The sequence below is a fragment of the Chrysochloris asiatica genome, unplaced genomic scaffold, assembly GCF_000296735.1.
Source record: "Chrysochloris asiatica unplaced genomic scaffold, ChrAsi1.0 scaffold00326, whole genome shotgun sequence".
Lineage (NCBI taxonomy): Eukaryota > Metazoa > Chordata > Mammalia > Afrosoricida > Chrysochloridae > Chrysochloris > Chrysochloris asiatica.
Window position 1 is genome coordinate 2636684 of NW_006408844.1, and position 21427 is coordinate 2658110.

General features: G+C 39.9%; 1 protein-coding gene and 1 pseudogene across 1 annotated transcript in view; both read left to right on the top strand.

Moving 5' to 3' along the window:
- UVRAG (UV radiation resistance associated) overlaps window positions 1-21427 on the top strand; it is a 354636-nt gene that overhangs the window by 264594 nt on the left and 68615 nt on the right. The gene's annotated exons all lie outside the window — the stretch shown is intronic.
- Window positions 14941-21291, top strand: LOC102830562 (annotated as a pseudogene).

Below are 21427 nucleotides of genomic sequence, written 5' to 3' on the forward strand. Positions count from 1 at the left end.
AAGATTCACAGAATAGCTCATTCTTCCATTCAAGAATTCCTACACACTTCGTCTTGTGACATTGATTGCAATCCCCACAATGCAGCAGCACTTATTCCACCTCCCTGCTGTGTTTCCTACCTTTATTTATCCTTCTTTCCTGCCATTTCCTGCCTTCTGACCCCTGTTTCTGGGCAAACACTTAGAGAACTCCTGGTCTCAAATGGTCAACCGCTCTAGGAATGTACAGCTCCCTCATGTTACTTTTCACCCCTTCTACCCATTCAATGTTTGGCACAAAGTTGAGCCATGGGGTTAATGAACTCTCTCTTAAAATATACTGAGTCACACATTCACATTTTTTAAAGTGTGAATTGGTTAGGAAGTCGTTTGTAGATGCAGCCAAAGGATATACAAGGGTGCTTCAAAGAGTAGTTCATGGAAAACTGCCATTATCTTTTGATTCCATTTTCCATGAACTTTATGAAGTCTCCTTATGTGTTGAGGAAAAGCTACAAAGGGGACCTGGTGGTCTCAGAAGAAGTGAAAGAGGACCACAAACAGAAAACTGCACACAGTGTTTACTGCAGCACCAGGCAGTTTACTTGTTTTCTTTTGTTTACTTGGGTTTTCTCTCTGTAATTTGTAAGCACCAATCTTGTTCCCAGTGGTCTGAAATTTCAGACTAATTGCCCTTGCTGTTGCTGTTGAGTTGGTTCCAACTCGTAGCAACCCGTTTAGGCTTTTCGAGGAGCAGCTGGTGAGTTTGAACCGCTGACCTTGCAGTTAGCAGTCAAGTGCTTACCCTACAGTGCCACATGGTGTGAGTTTATTTCCATCCATTGTGCTAGACACTTAGTGAATCCTTCTGTCCAAAACTTAAGTCATTAAGGTCTGAGAAATTTCCTCGAATTATTTCATCAAGGAATCATTTTAACAAATGCAAGGAAAGGAAATTATTTTTTAAATTATTTTAAAATGAAACAAAAATACACTGGAAATGAAAAGTATCTGAAATAAAAACCAAATCTCTGGATGGGATTAACCATAATAGAGATGACAGTGAACCAGAAGCTAGAACAATAGTAACTATTCCATCTGAAGAAAAGAGACACTTAGCATCCAGGTCTTTCCATTCTATTGTTGGCAAGTACTGTCTGATAAAAGAATTTCGTTCTCATGCAAATAAAATGTTTCCCCTTTCTGTATGGGAGCGGGCAGGTTCCAAATGTCCCCTTTCTGATTTCAGCCTATCTGTGTTAATTTAGCCCATGAGCTCAGTAAGGTTTCATTTTACTCCTTCCTCCTGACAGCCTTTCAGATATGAAGATAGTTGTCTCCTTCCCTTGGGCATATTCTTTACATATGTTTCTAACCTTGTCTGAAAAATTATGCATTTAACATACATTTTTTTTCAGATTTATCAATAACTTCCACTGCAATTTTAATCTGTCAGATATATTGGTAAAAGGCCATATTAAGTAAGCTTCAACAGAGAAGGAATTCTTGATTCCTCACTGTACTTATGTTTTGTCTGTCTCCCTAGGAGCTACATTATCTGAGGACATCAGCTTTTTTTTGTTCCCCTGTAGTGACTGTGTTCAAATCTTTCCCAGCTTCACTTGCCTTATGCTGTAGTCTTCATGTGCTCATGTGCTCTGGTTTTTAAACAGCTAGGAGCAATTCCCATTCTGTAAATAAGTCTCTGACACTGGTTCTTTGGTGCAGTATGCCTTTGTTTCTTCAGTAGGGAAGGACTTTCCTAGCCCTTCCTAGCCCTTGGAATATCTTCCTTATTTATCAGAATCATAACCCTTTTCTTCAGATTTCAATCCAAATGTAATACAGTGAGACATTTTCCTAATTAAGCCAATAAGAATAACATTTCATTTAATGATCAGCTTCCATGTGCCCAGGCTCTTTGTCATACTATTCAATGCTAGATTTTATTTAAGTTCACAAAACCAACTTAAATCTCAAACAAAAATAAAAAGGAAAGAGAAAAATAATAAAATGCATAAAACCCTTGAGATCTTACTATCTTTGCCTCACAGACAAAGACATTGAGGTTCAGAAGGTTCACTGAGGTTTTCCAAGTTTACACAACCAGTAAATAGCTAAGGTGATGGAGTATGAAACGCTTCTGCTCCTATAATACTCTTTTTACCTTCTTTAAACAGTGGGCCTTATCAATACACAGTGCAAATACTACTTTAGGTTCACTATTAAAAATAAAAAATAAAAGACATAAATACATATGGTCAGGAAGCACAACAGACCCTAAACTGGTTAAATACAACACACAGGCATACCTTCCCACCCCAAGGCACACCATGGTAAAACTGCTTCTAAAAAAAAAAAGAGAGACATGGGGAAAGAAATATATCTTTAAGGAAGACAGAGAAAAACAACATATTACATACAAGGATAACAATTTAAAATATTACTCATGAGTAAAATACTACTCATTAGAAGCACTTGATCTCAAGGTCAGTTTGAACTTCAAGTTCGATGGTTCAAACTCAGCAGCCACTCCATCCAACCGGACAGCACTTAACAGCACTCATTAGAAACAATGTAAGTGTGAAGACAGTAGAAGAACATCTTTAAAGTACTAAAAATATACATTTTATATGAAATTATCTATGGCGTGTGATGAATTCTTAGTTGATTCACTTGGGTTTTCTAGATGTGTAATCATATTTGTAAAGCTGATCATTGTAAAGAAGTGGAAAACCACTTCTTTTCCAATTTTTATAACTGATTTTTTTTTCTCTTTTCTAATATTAGCTAATTGTCATAGTAGACATTCTTGTTTTACTTATGTTGTGATATTTAGGATCATTATACTTGAAAAATACTATTATATGCAGTTTAATAAAGAAGGTCCCTTATTACTGTGCTTTGCTGTAACTACCAAAGCTTTCGTTTTTCTGAGCCAATTATTGGTGCATTTCTTAGTTGAGCAGTCTTGTGTAAGTTTGAACATTCAAGTTTGGCTCTTATCCTGACAGGATCTTCCAGATTATCTCAAATAAATATCATCTCTGTAGAATAAAAACTCAGACTCACAAAAGTAGATGAAATTAGGGATTATTCTTCAGTGTCTCTTAGCCTCTTCTCCCTGGGCACCTAAATTGCCAATAGAAAAGAATGTTCCAGAATGTGTTTAGTTTTCAAAATATTTTCTATCCAAAAATCTCTCTGCCCTTGTTCAGATACATAGCAAGTAAGTATAATAAGTAAATTAAGTGTCATCAAGTCTGTTCTGACTTGTAGCAAATCTGTATAGGGTTTTCAAAGAGCAACTGATAGGTTTGAACTGCCAACCTTGTGGTTCGCAGTTCAGTGCTGATCCTGATCCTACAATACCACACCAGGAGTCCCTGACACATAGTAGACACACAAAAATGGTGATTGTAAGTATTGGATTAAGTTCCCAGAAATGCATGCTCTTAGTCTTCCTACATCTCCCTCCTATCTACCATCAAGGAGCAGCTCCCGTGAAGTCACCCTCATATCTTCAGGTAAAAGATAGAAATAACCTTTCCCACCTGTATTAGTTTTCTAGTGCTTGGTTATAAATCCCACAAATATACAGCTTAAAACACCACAAGTTTATTTCACAGTTCTGTGGGTCTGAAATCTTGGTGGGCTCAGCTGACTTCTCTCCTCAGAGTCTTGTAAGACTCAAATCACAGTGCCAACCTGGGAAAACTCCTCTTCCAAGCTCATTCAGATTGTTGGCAGAACGTAGTTTCCTGAAGCTATCGGTTTGAAGTGCTCACTCTCTTGCTGCCTGTTAGCTGGGGCCATTCTCTGCTCCTAGAGCTTACCCGTTTTCTTCTTACATGGCCCTTCCATCTTCAGACCAGCAGTGTTTCAGCAAGTGTGCTCACATTTTGAGTCTCTTTTTTTCTTCTGCAACCACGTAGAGAACCCTGCTTTTTAAAGGCTGCTGTGATTACATTATTATTGCTGCTGCTGTTAAAGCGCCGTCAAGGCGGTTCTGATTCATAGTGACCCTGTATAGGGTTTCTGAGGAGCGGCTGGTGGATTTGAACTGCTGACCTTGTGATTAGCAGTCCAGTGCTTATCCTGCAGCACCATACCTAGATAATCTCCCTTAGCCCTATAACGTAACATAATTATGGGAGCACAATACCAGGTGGGTAAAGGCCTTCAGGGGCATCTGAAAATTCTGCCTGAGCCCTGGTGTGGCACTGTAGGGTAAGCCCTGGACTGGCAACCACAGGTTGGAGGTTCAAACCCACCAGCTGCTCTTGGAAACTCTGTATCAATAATAACAACAGCAACAACCTGGCCATTCAAAGAAAGTTGTCATGGAAAGTTATGCTTTTCTTATAGGTTCTGTCTGCCAGTCATCCATGACTGAGCCGTTTTCTGATACCCTGTCTCACTCTTCACACCTTTCAAGTACTAGACTTGCACTATATGGCTCATGAACTAATTGCTTTTACTTACTTGAATTGTGAGGTGAAAGAAGGATTAGAATTATTCCAACCCAACTTGTCAGAGCATCTATGCAGTTAAAAAGGAGCAATGTGCACTGGCAGGCAAGTTCACTGCTGGGTCTTCTCTTTTGGAAGCTCCATTTATTTATGATCAACCAGAGAGACTAAACAGTGGACTTTGGAGTTTGGACTCTGTTGCAATTCAAGTGAAGTCAGAGGAATGTCACAAAAACTTAAAAGGCATGCAGTAGATATTGTAGTAAAAATTAATATTTTAAGGAAAAATGCAGTCATTGATGAGAGAAAAGAACATTCTGAAAAACTGTGTTCTATTTGGGGCACCTCATTACAAAATTCTTTAAGGGAAGCTGGAAAGAGTTCAGAGAATTAAAAAATGATTAAGAGGCTGTATTTAAGACTAAATATGTATAGCATAGCTGAACAACAGCTAAGTAGAGATGTTATTGTCAAATGCTTAGTGTCTCTGATGAGACACTAAGTTGAGGCTCACTTTCTGAATATTGGAATTAAATGAAAAATGAAAAAACGCAGTCTTTGCTAGACAATTGTTTGCTAAATCATTGCTAAGTAATGTTAAGGCTGTAATGTAAAGTATCAGACTTGAGTTCAAATCTCAGCTCTTCTCCTTGCTGCCTGTGAAATTTCAAACAATTCCTTGAACATTTTTCACTTTTGTCAAGTATATAGTGGGAATCATAGCACCTACCTCATGGGGTTATTTGAAGATTCAATGAGATGACATGTGTAAACAGTCTAGTTCCATGTTAGGCATAGATTATAAATTGAGAAAAATAGTAACTGCTGTAGATATTAACCATTATCATCAGCCTCCTCAGGTGCTTAAGAGTTCAGAGTTCCAGGGCCAGAAAACCTAGTGTGCAAATCCCAACCCTATTATTTATTAACTCTGTCATCGTGGACAGTTCACTATATTTATCTTTTTCTTCATTTTTTCCAACTAGAAGAGGGTTATAATGAGGACTGAATGAAATAATACAGTATAAAAGGCTTAGCATAATGCGAGGTACATCATTAATGACCCAGCAAATGTATTAGCAACTGTAGCATTATTTTCATTATCATTAACACCATTAGCATTTTGCCAGAGAAACTGAGCAAAGAAGTAGTAGCCATATATTCAGATTATTTCAAAACTTTTCCTGTTATAAAAAGTGTCACATACAAGTCTCCATTTCCAACATCACCATCACACACAAACAAAACACCTGCTCAGTAACTGTTGAACTAAGTAATCTGTACCAATGGTCATGCTAGGTATTTGGTGGGGAAAAGCTGGAATAGGTTTCTGTGTTCCTTATGAAGTCAAATTAATAGTAACAGATTGAAGTGCACTTGGCATTCTAATTAAGCTCTATTAATTTGTATTTACCTGAATGAAAGAATTCATACTAATAGCATTTTCATTTTCATTTTGTTTTCTTCACACTTAAGAACTCAGTGGCTCCTCTTTGCGCATAGTATTGTATTGTAACAGTAAATAGAATCTACTCTAACTAGACCAAAACAAAAAATAATTCATTGTAGGGTTATTAATTTGGAAGTATTCATATTAGAATGGCTGTCGCTGTTAGGTGCCCCTGAGTTGGCTGCGACTCACAGCGACCCGATGCATAACAGAACAAAGCCTGGTCCTGTGCTAGCCTCACAATCGTTACACTTAAGCCAATGGCTGCTGTCATTGTCCCGTTCCATCTTGTTGGGGAGTCTTTCTCTTTTTTGCTGACGTACACTTTCCCAAGCATAATGTCCTTCTTTAGGGGACTGGTCCCTCCTGATAACATGTCATAAATATGAACAGCAGAGTCTTACCATCCTGGCTTTTAAGGAGCATTCTGTTTTTCTTCCAACACAGATTAGGATTTTTCTTCTGGAATTCCATGGTACTTTTAATATTCATTTTCAAGATTATAATTGTTGTTGTTGTTAAGTGCCGTCAAGTTGGTTCCAACTCATAGTGACCCTATATGGGGTTTCCAAGGAGCAGATGGTAGGTTTGAACTGCCACCTTGTGGTTTGCAGTCCATCTCTGATCTTACAGTGCCACACCAGAATTTCAAGATTATAATTGTTATTAAGTGCCATCAAGTTGGTGCCGACCCATAGCAACCCTGTATAGGGTTTTTGAGGAACCACCGGTGATCTTGAACCCACCGACCTTGCAGTTCAAAGTAACTTTACAGTCCAGTGCATTAACCCACAGCACCACACCAGGACTCCAAGATTATAATTAGAAGATACAAATTAGTGGTATTAGGTATTCATCAGAAAACATTAGATAGCTCACAGAAACTCTAGCGGGCACAGAAGAAAAGATCAGGATGGCAAATAAGCATGTGAAAAGATACTCAATATCATTAGTCACACCCACACTCATGCCCTACTGCCATTGAGTCGATTCCAACTCATTAGCAACCCCTGTATAGGGTTTCCGAGGTTATAAATCTTCATAGGAGCAGAAAGCTCGTTTTTCTTCTGTGAAGCAGCTGGTGGGCTCAAGTTGCCTACTTTGTGGTTAGGAGTCCAGTGCTTATCTCAAATTAAAAACCCCAGTGAGATGCTATTACACACCTATTAAAAGGGCTAAAAATTTCAAAACTCGCTGTATACATGCTCACAATGATGCAGAGCTTCTAAATCTTCAGCATTGTTACTGGGAATGCGAAATTGTATAACTACTTTGTAAAATCACTGGCATTCTTAATAAAGTTAAACACATATTTACCGTTCAATCCAGCAATTCCACTCCTATGATTTTTTTCTAAGAGAAGTAAAAATCACTAGTCCAAACAAAGACCTGTGTCCAAATGTTTGTATCACCTTAATTCATAATAGCCCAAACTGGAACCAACCCAAATATCCATTAACTAATGTATTAGATAAACAATTAGTGGAACATCCACAAAATGGAATACTACTCAGTCATGAAAAGGAACATCCTATCTATACATGCAACAACATGAAGGATGGGATTTCAAAAAGTTCATGGAAAATGTTATTAAAAAATAATGGAATTTGCCCACAAACTTTTCGAAGCCCCCTCATATGTATGTGTGATCCCACATATACAACATTCTGGAAAACTCCCTCTCCTATTAGACTGTGATCTTCTTGAACTGAGTGTACAATTCTCAACACTGAGGTTGCATCAAACCCAGGATACAGACAGACCTAGGGTGCAACTAGACGCAGAAATGCTGAGTTGATGCAGTTTAGGAGTAAGGTCTAACTCCACGAGGAATCAGAAATCCAGATTGGGTCAAAGTCAATACATGGTAATTTGACATCGCTATTGAGCACCGGACTGTCAGGAGGCGCAAGAGCCACGGTTGGCCTGCTGGAGCTGACAGTACGAATGTCTGCTCTCATGGATCCTACACAAGTTTATCCATTCAGGTAGTCCTTAGCTTCCAGAGAACATAACCATTCTCTGATGATCGATAATTAAAGGTGATTGCAGGTGCTGGCAGGAGATGATTTGCCTTTGACAAATTTCCAAGTCTGATTTGCTTCTCCATTTGCAATATGCTTTGCTGGTTCTCTTCAGTAACTCACAGGATTGGCAGCAATAGAGACCACACTTAAAGATCGGGTTGGCTCCAGAGTTTGCCTCAGTTTAATAGCACTTCTAGTTGTTTTCCGGCCAACGTAAGATTCTGAAGCAAAGGACTATTTTAATTGAAGTGTTTTTAATATGACAGATTTTATAACGATAAGTTTGGCTGAAATAGAAGTTATGCCTCATAAGTACAACAAAGCACCAAAGAAAATAATCTGTGGTTAGGACCCAGTGAATTTAGAGTCTAGGTCTCTGGACTCAACATGTTCAACCTTAGGTACACCATTTAACCTCTCATTTGTCTCACTTGTTAGATGGAGCAAGTGGACTAGATGCTCATAGGTGCCACTGAGCTCTAAGAGATATTAATACTTTGAGAGGAAAAATGGAGGAAGGTGTTTTGGTTTTGTTTTCATTTTTTAGCCTTTAGAACATTTAGGCTTAACTAAGGCTTTAGACTTAAGCATATCAGGCCTCAGCTATGTTGAATGTTTACATTATAGCATCTATTTTGGAAAAGACTGGCATGGCTTATAAACATGGATGGGAAAGTACTTAGGTCTGTTTTGCAACCAGAGGCCCATAATCGAGTTTTTTACTTTTCCTTAGAGGTAGGTATTGCAGTGTCTCACTGTAAGAAACAATAGTATTGCTCATATTAAATATTTTTAAGTAGCTTTTCCATGTATTTGAAAGAGCTATATTTTCTTCTAGGGAGGTGGATTTTATTTTTGACATGGTGTTGCCCTTTTTGTAAAAATTCTTAATCTCATTGTCATTCTTTTCATGTCAGTAAAACCTTAGCATTTAAAAATGAATTGAAATATTGATAGTTTGGCCTACAGCGATTTTTTACTATATAAGCCCAATCTCTAAAGTTAAGGCTTTGGTACATATGTGAGTTTTTCATTTCTTATTTTTCAGATCCTCTAGACCAATTCTCTTTGTAGTCAAATTCATTCTAATCCCATCACGAAAGTGTTGATCTTTCAGTAACCTTCATTGAAACATTGTATTAATCCACATTCCCTCACCATAACAGACGGCTTGGATCAAACATCATGAAGTTTAGCTCAGGTCCCATATGGAACTAATAAACCATGCAGTAAGCAGCCATGTGTAGATTAATGTAGTTTGGAAAGATGATGTGTGTGTGTGTGTGTGTGTGTGTGTGTGTGTGTGTGTGCGCGCGCGTGTGTGTTGTCTAAGCTGAATTTTGCCAAAACCTATATGACAAAGTGATTCCTGAGCCCCCTGGAAAACTTGTATGTTTAAAAACTGAATATAAAATGGAGTGCTTTGATAATAAATTAGACTTTTCTCTTCAATAGAAAGATGATTGCTGAGTACAAGAACTCAGCATTTATTTCTCGTAAGTACAATCCAACTTTATTTTAGAATATGATCTCCAAAGCGGCAACTAGCCCTATCTAGTCACTGAGGCAGCATTTATCATACTATATAAACTAGTTTATTCCAACTGCAATGGCTCCAATGTCATTATTGTTCATCTGCTTGGCCTCACAGTGAATGTACAGTGAGTTAGGGTGAAAGCAACATGTGGCTTTGGGAAAGTATTGTATTTTTAAGCAAAAATGGGGCCTGGGAGAGGAAAGCAGAAAAGAGAGAGTTGACGGAATAGTCATAGTTGTCTGTTGCAGCCTAAATGTATTGTTTGCTCTGGTTTTCCGGTTGTTGTTGTTTTTTTGTTTTGTTTTGTTTGTTTGCTTGCTTGTTGGAGTAACTGTGAACCCAGATCTCCCTGGTTATTTTAATGTAAGTTTTGTTTGTTGCTAGTAGACAATAGCATTTGTTCATGTTTCCAAGGAGACCATTGATCACTGCTGCTCCCCACTTCCTAATTTATCATCTACCTGTAGTTTTTGACTTAGTTGCCTATTAGTCATAGAGTTGAATAAAATTTAAATTGCTCCCATGGAGTCCTAAGCCAATCAGAATGAAGCTGAAATTCACATTAATTGAAACCAAAATTCCACTTGAAAACTGCTTAAACTCTTTGGGTGGGGGGTGGGGGTGCTGTAGGAAGTTGTTACAAAAGGTGTTTATTTCAGAGTCTAATTTGAGGCAGTTAGACAGACCCTAAGCAATATTTTATTTGCCTGGGTTTCTTGGCATCTACTTTCCCCAGTCAGAAGTGAAAACAGAATGAGCCATGAGCCGTGTGGTAGGTTTAAGGAAATGTGGTGTAGATGGTAAGTTGGTGAGGGCAGAGTTGATGGGATGTGAAGTGAAATTTCTTAGAGAAAAAAGTGCATCCATCTTTTAACCAATCCTTCACAGCTGTCTCTGGAATTGGTTTTCTCATTCACTCTCGTTAAAATTCTGTAGTAGACTCTCACTGCTGACAAGAGGAAGTTGGAACTCTAGCTTACCACTTGAGACCCTCAGCAGTTTTGCTTTAATGAAGACCCTATATAAATCAGGCTTCAGGAACTTGTATTCTGTGTCAAAAAATTTAACTGAACTCTTATTACAACAATCATAAGAAACCATATTATATTATTGGCCTTGTTTTATAGACAAGGCACGGACTAGTTTTGTAACTTGCTAAAAGTTACATCCATATGGTGACTATAGGCCTGTCATTCACATAGAGAGCTGATTCGCAGTGCCGAGCCAGCCTAGAGAATAATAAGTATTTATTGATTGAGTGAATAGGACTTATAGGACCTTGGTAAATATAGTTCTTTCTTTTCCTTTCCCTATCATTCTCCTTTCTTCCTTGATCTAGGTTCTTCTTTTCATTCCTAGTGTTACTAAGTTACTTACCAGGAAGTTAACTTCTTCAAAAATTACTTTAAAAATTAGATTTGTTCCTCTCTTAAAGTATCTGTCTGGCAAGGTATTGCATAAGACTGAATCCATTCCTATTCACTTCTCCAGAGGTGTCCAAAGAGATAGCTTTTAGAGACTCTTTCATCATACATACCCCCTCAAGTAAAAAAGTAGAGATTAGACATCCTCTTTGCCAAGTTCAACTTCTGACATCATCTAAAGTGCTCAAACCGCAAATGGAACTGGATGTATTGATGTTCAGTCTTTAGGTGCATTATAAATATGTGGTGCTGTAGGATCAGCACTGGACTGGGAACCTCAAGGTCAGTAGTTCAAACTCACCAGCTGCTTCTTGGAAACCCTTTACAGGCTCACTATGAGTTGAAACCAACTCAACAATACTTAACAACAACAACCGTAATTTTATAGTAAAGTATCTTGTTGCATGGCTTTAATCTGTCCTCTTTTAGAGAAGACACCTTTTTAGAGGTGATCTAGTCCAGTACAGTTTACACTACAACATGGAGAGCCTGTTTGGGCTCTAACATTCCTCCTCCCCTACTTTCTACACTTAGAGGCTGCCCGATTGATTTTACACCTTGTTGTTTTTAACTAGACCAAGCAAGAAAGGGATTTGCCTGGGTCCACAAAACAGCTTCTATCACTGGGGTCTTCTGGTTACCTCACTGCCACCTCATATATCGGTCTCTATGCATTTCATTTCACTATTGATTATTCTAAAAACAAATTGACATGGGCATGTGTTAGTCACTGTCTCTCTGGAGTGCTTGAAGTCAGATGCTAGTAAAAATTAGTATCTGAGAAATGAATGTTAGACTTAAGATTTTTTCCTTTGATTTGAAGTAACTCTTGTTCTTCTATTTCTACATCCTGTCCTAATTCACTGCTAAGCCATTGCTGAGTACCAGTTTCAGCCACAGTCTAGTGTTAGATGCTATAGTAGTACCAAAGCAAGAAACATCAAACCCACTGCCATCGAGTCAGTTCATACTTATAGTAATAAGGTTTCCAAGGCTGGAAACCTTTACAGGAGCAGAAAGCCTCATCTTCCTCCTATAGAGCAGCTGATGAGTTTGAACTGCTGAACTTGCAGTTAGCAGTCCAGTGCATATCCTGCAGTGCCACTAGGACTCCTTTCAGTAGTATAAGAAATGATAATATAGAGTATATTATGTATTAATAATAATGATATTGTTTATTACACATAATATGTACCAGATAGAGTCCTGGTGTGGCCTGTAGGATCAACACTGGACCACAAGGTCAGTAATTTAACAGTAAGCCCTCGAAGGCACTTAATAATAACAACATGTACCAGATGGAGTCCTGGTGTGGTGCTGTAGGATCAGCACTGGACTGTGAACCACCACAAGGACGGCAGTTCAAACCCAGCAGCTGCTCCTTGGAAACCCTATACAGCGTTGCTGACAGTCGGAGCCCACTCAACAGCACTTAACAACAACAACATGTACCAGATGTTATTTGAGACCCTTACTTAGGTTATTTAAGCTCCACAGTTGTTCTCCAAAGCAGACAGCATCTCCATTTTACAGATAATGAAACTGAAAACTCAGAGGAGTGAAGTGACTTACCCAGTCAAACAGCTAGTAAGCAAAAGCACTGATATTCAAACCCAGATCATTTTTTTTTTAAACCCAGATCTTTTTACATCTAAACACATTCAGTTGTGTCATGATGCTTCTCGTTACCTACCATACTGTATTTATTTTACTAATTAATTTTAAAATATCAAATACCTAGTCACTTTATCAAGGACCCATTCATTTATGGGGGCCTCGGATGGCACTGTAAAATAAGCACTGGACTACTAGCCACAAAATCAGCAGTTCAAACCTATCTTCTTAGAAACATTTTACAGGGCCGCTATGAGTCAGAGCCAACTGGTTGGCACTTAACAAAAATAACAACAACATTCATTTCTACCAGGCTCAGCAAGGGTCACCAATGACTTTGAAGAGACCAGTTTCTTTACAGTAATTATGGTAGAACAACCAAATTAAGAGTGTCCAATTAAGGACAGCAGACAGGAGGTGAGAGGACAGTTAGTGAGTGCAGCCCACGCTTTTAAGAAGCTTACCTGTGAAGAGAAAGAATTGAGGACAGAAGCTAGAAGGGCTATGTGTAAAACTGAGAAAGAAAGTTTGGGTTTGCTTGTGAAGTCTAAAGACAAATTGAGGAAGAATGGCTAATAGAAAGCTTAAAGAAAAAAATTAATAACCAAAAAATGGCAATAAGTAATAGCTCAAGTTGAGGCTGGAGAGCATGAAATCCAGAACATAGATAGTATGTTGGCCTTCAATGATAAGGATCCACTTACATTTTAAAAAAAAATTGTACTTGACATTTTTATTTTAGGTTGCAAAAACAAAAACAAACAAACAGAAAACTTGACATAGCCTTGTCAAATTATGTAAATTCATCCTTTCCAGGGGTGTGGTGCTGTGGGTTAATGCGCCAGACTGCAAAGTGTGTTTGAACCACGAGGTTGGCAGTTCAAGCTCACCAGCCACTCCTTGGAAGTCCTATACAGGGTCGCTATGGGTCAACAACAACAACAGAGAAGCAGAAGGTAGACCTAGCCACAAAGAAAAGCTGCTTAGTTAATGGAGGTTACATTGGAAAGCACAATTAAATAGGATGAGGTTAACTTCTGAAAATAACTAGGTTGTATTCATTTCCCTGTGGCAACCAACTACCATTCTATGAGTTAAGTGTCTTCATATAGGATAAGCACTGGACTGTGATCTGAAAGGTTAGCTGTTCAAACCCACCAGCCACTCCTTGGAAACCCTATACAGGGTTACTATGAGTTGGAATTAACTCAATGGCACACAGCAACAATGTAGTTAATTGTATCACTAAAACACAAAAATCCATAAGCAATCTGATAGTTATCACATATGGTCTTACTAGAAATTCTTAACCACACATTGTTCTCACAAAGTTTAAAAAAAAAAAATAGCAATAATGAATTGTCTCTTTTAGTATAAGTCACTGCATTTCCATAACAAGATAATGAAAGGCACAGCTAATGCAAGCAAACTTAAACCCATTCAACCCCTGGCTGAAAAAGAATACTTTAGTTCTACAGGAAAATGATTTGCAAGCAAGAAATTTGTTTCATTTATCAGTTCTGTCAAAATTACATAAGCTGTAGTCTAATAGATATATGATAAAAATACTCCACAAGAACCAAATTATGTAACAATGAATGAACATGCTTGAGAGAATTTATGCATTCCACATATCTGGCAGAAAAACTATAGTCAAAATGATAGTTGGAACAAGTTTGTCTTTAAAATTAATTCCTTTCCTTTAACAAAAAGTACAGCGTCTACCAAAAAAATACAAAACCATAAAGGCTGTGAGAAGGTAGTAGTTGAGTTTACGCTATTACAGTGAAGACTCTCCTCAAGGCCACATATAGCCTGCTTCACTGTTGATTTACTCTCTGCTGGAGTTTGATCCTTCTTCACATCATGTTGTTGTTAAGTACTGTAGAGTTGGCTCCGACTCAGCAATCCTGTATAGGGTTTCTGAAGAGCCAATGGTGGGTTTGAACTCAACCTTGTTGTTCAAACCAACCTTGCAGTTCAGTGCATTATCCTGCAGCACCATGCCAGGACTCCTCACATCATAGTCTAGGTCATTTTCCTCATCTCCTTTTTCTACTTATACTCATCCACTTATTCACCTTCATCATCATCACTCTTATCATCTTTAATTAGCTTCTCCAGTAAAGTAGAACACTAAGGATCTAGATAAAATTTTAGGAGAGGTCTCCTTGTATAGAAAGAGAAATGAAACAACAAACAAAGGTGAGAAGTTGAGAGGTTTCCTGCCTGACAGCTCCTGGGTTCTTTCATTCTGTATCTCAGCATATGATCATTCCACTGTGACGTGCCTCATTCTCTCCCATTCCAACTACCTATTCAACTAGTTAAGACTTTCCAAAGAGAGCAAATGGAAAGGTGGTGTAGGAAGGGATTTGGGGAGAGGAGTAAAACATCCCCTTGTCCTGGAGTAATCATAGAGAGCTTCCCTTAGGAAATGGAGTTCAGTTGGCTCTTTAAGAATGGATTGAATGTAGCTTTATGTAGAAAGCGATTTGGAGACAGGGAAGAGCTCTCTGACAGAGTGGTAAGAAGTATGCAAAATATCGTATAGTGAGGGTGCTGATGCTTCATGCTGTCAGATTGGTTCTGACTCATAGTGACCCTGTATAGGGTTCCAAGACTGTAAATCTTAATGGGAGCAGAAAGCCTCATCTTTTTCCGACAGAACAGCTGGTAGATTCCAACCTTTCAGTTAGCAGCCCAACTCTTAACTGACTGTGCTACCAGGGCTGTTTTGTTAGGTACCGTCTCATAGCGACCCTACGCACAACAGAAAGAAATACCACCCAGTATTGCGCCAACCTCATAATTGTTGCTATTCATTGCTGTTGCCATATTGCCAATCCATCTCGCTGGGAGTCTTCCTCTTTTTCTCTGACCCTTCACCTAACCAAACATGATATTCTTCTCCAGCGACTGGTCCCTCCTGACAGTGTGTTCGAAGTATGATAAAAATTACTCACAATTAAATCATAAAATCCTATCACTATCATCACCAGACCCATCTGGGCAAGAGGAAAACTATTCAGTGGGGATTCTATCCTACCCACATCATTCTAACACTAAGCATCCTTGTGAAAGCTTGTAAGCCAGCCACTTCCTGCCTTTATGTTGTTGTTGTTAAGTGCCATTGTGCCCGTTCTGACCCATAGTGACCCTGTACAGGGTTTTCAAGGAGCAGCTGGTGAGCTTGAACCATCAACCTTGTGGTTCAAACTGACTTCGAAGTCCAGCACATTAGCCCACAGTGCCACACCAGGACTCCCGTGCCTTTATAGCCCCCCCAAATCCTGGTGTGGTGCTGTGGGATAATGCGCCAGACTGCAAAGCCGTTTGAACGGCAAGGTCGGCAGTTCCAGCTCACCAGTTGCTCCTCAGAAACCCTATACAGGGTCGCTATGGGTCAGAACGACTCGACGGCACTTAACAACAACATCAGTTTTGATACTGAAGTATAAGTAGCCCGCCCCTGCCAACCCAGTGTACTGAGGAGACAAGCTTGATCCTTGATATGAAGAATCTTGCCCTTTCAGTTGGAATTTTAGGCAAACTTCATCCATAAGCAAAGGTCCAGTTCATCAAGTTGTAGCAATTTACTCTTGCTCCCTGTACCAAACTTCGTTATCTAGTCAGCAAGTCATCCAGGCTAGGTCAAATGAGTACATTCTGCAAATTTGGGAGTTCTCGCATGCTTCCCCTCCACTTCAGACCACCTGGCCGCTTCACTCTTAGCTCCAGCCCCTAGTGGCTAGGTCAGTGGCCTTGAGCTCAGGAGTTCACACGTCTCCCTGAACTTCAAACTAGCCAGCTCTTCCCCTTCTTTCTCTCATCTCAAGGCCATCAGGTATCTGTGGAACATGGGCATACTCAGCCCCTGTCTTCATTGGTGTATTTCTCCCACTTCCACTCACTAGTTGACCAGGTGGTCACCAGCCAGCATACAAAACTGTTGGTGTGTTCACTTTGAGTTTCATTGTTAGAAAGGGGTAGTCCATGGTAGTTTTAATATTCTCCTCCAACACCATAACTCAAATGCATCAATTCTTCTTGGTCTTCCTTTTTCACTGTCCAACTTTCGCATCCATATGAGGTTATTGAAAATACCATGGCTTGGGTCAGGCACACCTTAGTCCTCAAACTGACATCTTTGCCCTTGAACACTTTAAAGGAGTCTTGTGCAACAGATTTGCCTAATGCAATATGTCATTTGATTTGTTTACTGCTGCTTCCCAGAGTATTGATGGTTAATCTGAGCAAAATAAAGTCTTTGCCAACTTCAAACTTTTCTCCATTTACATGCATGTTATTTATTGGTCCAGTGATGAGGATTTTTGTCTTCTTTACATTGAGGTACAACCCATACTGAAGGCTGTGGTCTTTGATCTTCACCAATAAGAATTTTAAATCTTTTTTGCTTTCTGCAAGCAAGGTTGTATCATCTGCATATTGCAGATTGTTAATGAGTCTTCCTTCAGTCCTGGTGCCATATTTTTCTTCATATCATCCAGTTTTGGGATTATGTGTTCAGCATGCAGATTGAATAAGTATGGTGAAAGAATACAACCCTGGCAACACCTTTGCAAATTTTAAAAACTGTTCAGTGTTCCTTTGTTCTGTTCGAATAACTGCCTCTTGGTCTATGTACAGGTTCCTTATGAGCACAATTAAGTGTTCTGGAATACTTATTCTCCACAATGTTGTCTATAGCTTTGCATAGTCAATAAAGCACAGGTAAACAACTTTCTGGTATCCTTTGCTTTCAGTCATGATCCATCTGACATCATCAGTGATATCCCTCATTCCATGTCCTCTTCTGAATTCTGTTTAAACCTCTGGAAATTCTCTATCAATGAATGGCTGCAGCTGTTTTTGAGTCATCTCTAGCAAAATTTTGCCTGCATGCTATATTAATGATATTGTTTGATGATTTCCACATTTTGTTGGGTCACCTCTCTTTGGAATGGGCACAAATGTGGATCTTTTCCAGTCTGTTGGCCAGGTAGTTGTCTTCCAAAAAAGTCATTAAAAACTGTAAACTCACAAAGATTTAAAAAAAAAAAAAAAGACTGTAAGTGATAACATCAGCTGATAAAGAGCTAACAAATTTTTAGAAAATTACAGATAAACAAATGAGTGATTAACTTGGCAGAATAGAGAAAACTGAGACATAAAAGCTCTGAGAAGCAAAATAAGTCAAAACAGAAAGCTCCAGAAGACGTGTAGCACTGTGGGCTAATGCGCCAGACTGCAAACCTATTTGACCTGCAAGATTGGTGGTTCAAGCTCACCAGCTGCTCCTCGGAAACCCTATATAGGGTCGCTATGTGTCAGAACCAACTCAACAACACTTAACAACAACAACAGTACCTTCTTGGAAACTCTATACAGGGTCGTTATGGGTCGGAACCAACTCAATGCCACTTCAACAATAACAGTACCTCATAGGGACAGCTGGTGTGACACTGTAGGATCAACACTGGACCAGGAACAATAGGTCAGAAGTCTAAAGCCACCAGCTTCTCCTTGGAAACCCTATACAGGGTCACTATGAGTTGGAACTGAGTCCATGGCACTTAACAACAACAACAATACCTCATACAGTATAGGAGTGACAAGAATAGAGCTAAAGCTTGTGAGGATTCATGGAAAGCAAAGAAGGAATCCCCGTTTTCTTTTCCTACCCGGCATAACCAAGCAAGTGCCCCATCCTCCACGCTCCCAGGGAGAGAATGGAGATTCACTGTCTGAAAAATGGAACCCAAGACGCTCTGACTTCAGAAATACTGTGCTTAGTCCACTGAGCCAGAAAATAAGATACCCAATTAAAAGCAAGGAGATTCCGTGGAAGTTTAATATACCAACAATGAGTTCCCCAAACCCCTTTTCCTAGTTCTCAAAATGCAGAAGATTGGAGGACTTTTCTCTGGATTTAGAAAACAACAGCAAGCAAACAGTTCCAGCCGTGAGAGCTACTGGGGCTGACAGGCCCCTAATGGAAAGGGCTGGTTCTCCATCTACTTGATGTGCCTGAACAGTGAAATTCAGTCAGCAAGCACTACCAGTACATAGGGTGCATGATGAACTTTTTAGCATCTCATTTGTAAAGACTAACAATAAGAGAAGCCTCTCGCGTGTGTGTGTGTGTGTGTGTGTGTGTGTGTGTGTGTGTGTGTGTGTAGGAGGTGGGGGTGGCAGTGAGTGGGGAAAGGGAGCATAGTCCTAAACCAAACAGTGACATAGAAACCCAGTGGTAACGGAAAATGACAAGGAAGGAGAAGTAGGCTGGTGATGACAGTGGAGCAGGAGGAGAAAGAGAAGCCAGAAAATGGTCAGAATTAGGGGCTAAAAGTTTTTACATTGAAAGGAAGTATTTAGTGCCTTTCTCACACAGTGAGTAAAATACCCCAAACAAAGATTTATTTTTTGTGAAATTTCAGATGCTGGGGTTGAAGAAGAAAACCCTAAAATTTTCCCTGAGGGAAGAATCAGCTTACATACATAAGCCAGGCATCAGAATATTATTAGGTTTCTTAATTGCCATTTTGTTGTTGTTGTTGTTGTTGTTAAGTGCCATGGAGTTGGTTCCAACTCTGAGCGTCCCTGTATAAGTTTCTAAGGAGTGGCTGGTATGCAAAGTTGGTGGGTGGGGAGGAGGTGGGAAGTGAAGCAATGTTTTAGAAATTCCAAAGGAAAATTATTTTCAACCTAGAATGCTATACCTAGGCACATTATCATTCAAATGCAAGAATGGGATAAAGATATTCTTCAGATATTCAGTGTATCAAAAATCATAGCTCCCATGCTACCCTTCCCCAGAAAGCTACTGCAGGGCATAAATCAAGGAAGAAGGCCTGAGACCCAGGAAACAACAGCTCCACCTGTTGTTGGAGAGAAGTAAACAAAATTCCCAGATGATGCCATAGCAGGTCTCAAGATCAGACAGTTCAGATTGGAGTGGGGGACCTCAGGATATGTATCTGTGTCACCAAGGGGAAGGATGGGCTTGGTGTAGGTTCCTGGGTATAGTGAATCGTTTTGGCAGGCTTTCACTGTTTTATTCAGAGAGTTTGGCAAGAATCTAACAAAAGGTACATTAAGAACCTAAACAAATGAAAGAAAAAAAAAAAAGGCAATTATCTTTTTAGGGAAAAAAAAAAGTAGAAGAAAGGAATTCTTACATGACTCAGCAGTGAAGTGTTTATGTGGATATAATATAAACACTAAATAGTGATTTAACAAAGCATGTGATATTGACTATATTGAGAGCATGAGGAAGACAGGGAGTCTCCATATGTAGTAAAAAGTCAGTATATAAGAGGACTCCTGGTGTGGTGCTATAGGATCAGCACTGGACTGTGAACCATAAGGTCAACAGTTCAAACCCACCAGTTGCTCCTCAGAAACCCTATACAGGGTTGCTATGAGTAAGAACTGACTCAATAACACTTAACAACAGCAACATACAAGAAGGAGCCCTAGTAGTTTAGTGGGTTACAAACTGGGTTGCTAGCTGCAAGATCAGTTGTTAAAATCTACCAGTCTTTCAGCAGGATTAAAATGAGGCTTTCTGCTCCTGTAAAGCTTTGCAGCCTCGGAAACCCTACCCAGGGTCACTATGTGTCAGACCTGACTCTGTACAACCACCATTACCATATAATATAAGGCAGAAGAGGTAAAATGTTGTGTGTGAGAAAGGAGTGCTATAAAATAATCAGAACTATTAACAAAAGCCTAGTATATAGAAGGAGAGCAGGGTCACTCTGTAGGATAAGCACTGGACTATGAATCACAAAGTTTAAGCCCACTAGCCACTTCTGCAAAGATTTACACCCTCAGAAACCTATACAGGGCTACTATGAGTTGGAACCAACTTGACAGCATGTAACAACAGCAACCATATTTAGAAATACAGAGCTAAAGAAGAGACAAAAGTGGTTGCAGTCCAGACTGTGCCATGGCTGCCCTGGTGTCCTGCTGCCCCACATCTGTGGCCTGCTGCAGCCCCGGGCTGGCTGCCCAGCAGTGTACTCCTTCACCTTAGGTGCCCACTTCAAGTACATGGTCACCAAAAGAAAGGGAAGAGTAACAGCATGGGGCTGAACCAGCCCAGGGCACTCAGTGCACTGTGTAATGGCCTGGTGGTAGAGTTGGACCAGGCACTGGAGGCCTTTGAGGGAGACACGGCCATGGGGGCCGTTGTCCTCACTGGTGGGGAAACAGCCTTTGTAGTAGGAGCCAACATCAAGGAGATGCAGTATCAGACATTCCAAGACTGCTAATCAGGAGGCTTCCTGAGCCACTGGGATCAACTGGCCTACACCAGGAAACCAATGATCGCTGCAGTCACTAGGCAGGGCTGCAAGCTGGCCATGATGTGCGACATCATCTATATAGGGGAGAAGGCACAGTTTGGACAACCCAAGATCCTCCTTGGAACCAGCCCAGATGCAGGGGTCACCCAAAGGCTCACATAGGCTGTCAGGAAGTTGCTGGCAATGGAGATGGCCCTCACCAATGACCGGATCTCAGCCCAGGAAGCCAAGCAGGCAGATTTTTCCTGTTGAGACGCTGGTTGAAGAAGCCATCCAGTGTGCCAAAAAAGTTGCCAACAATTCTAAAATTGTAGCAGCAGTGGCCAAGGAATCGGTCAGTGCAGCTTTTGAAATGACATTAATAGAAGGAAATAAGTTGGAGAAGAAACTTTATTCAACATTTGTCACTGGTGACTAGAGAGAAGGGATGACCTTTCATGGAGAAGAGAAAGGCCACCTTCCGAGACCAGTAGCTGACTCACCACCCTTTCCTAAGGAAGAAACAGTCTGTCAGTTTGAGAAGCAAATAAATCGTTCTCTCTGAAAGGGGCGGGGGTGGGGGGGTGCGGGGAAGTGGTTGCTACTGAATAGCAAAGAACTGCTGTTTAT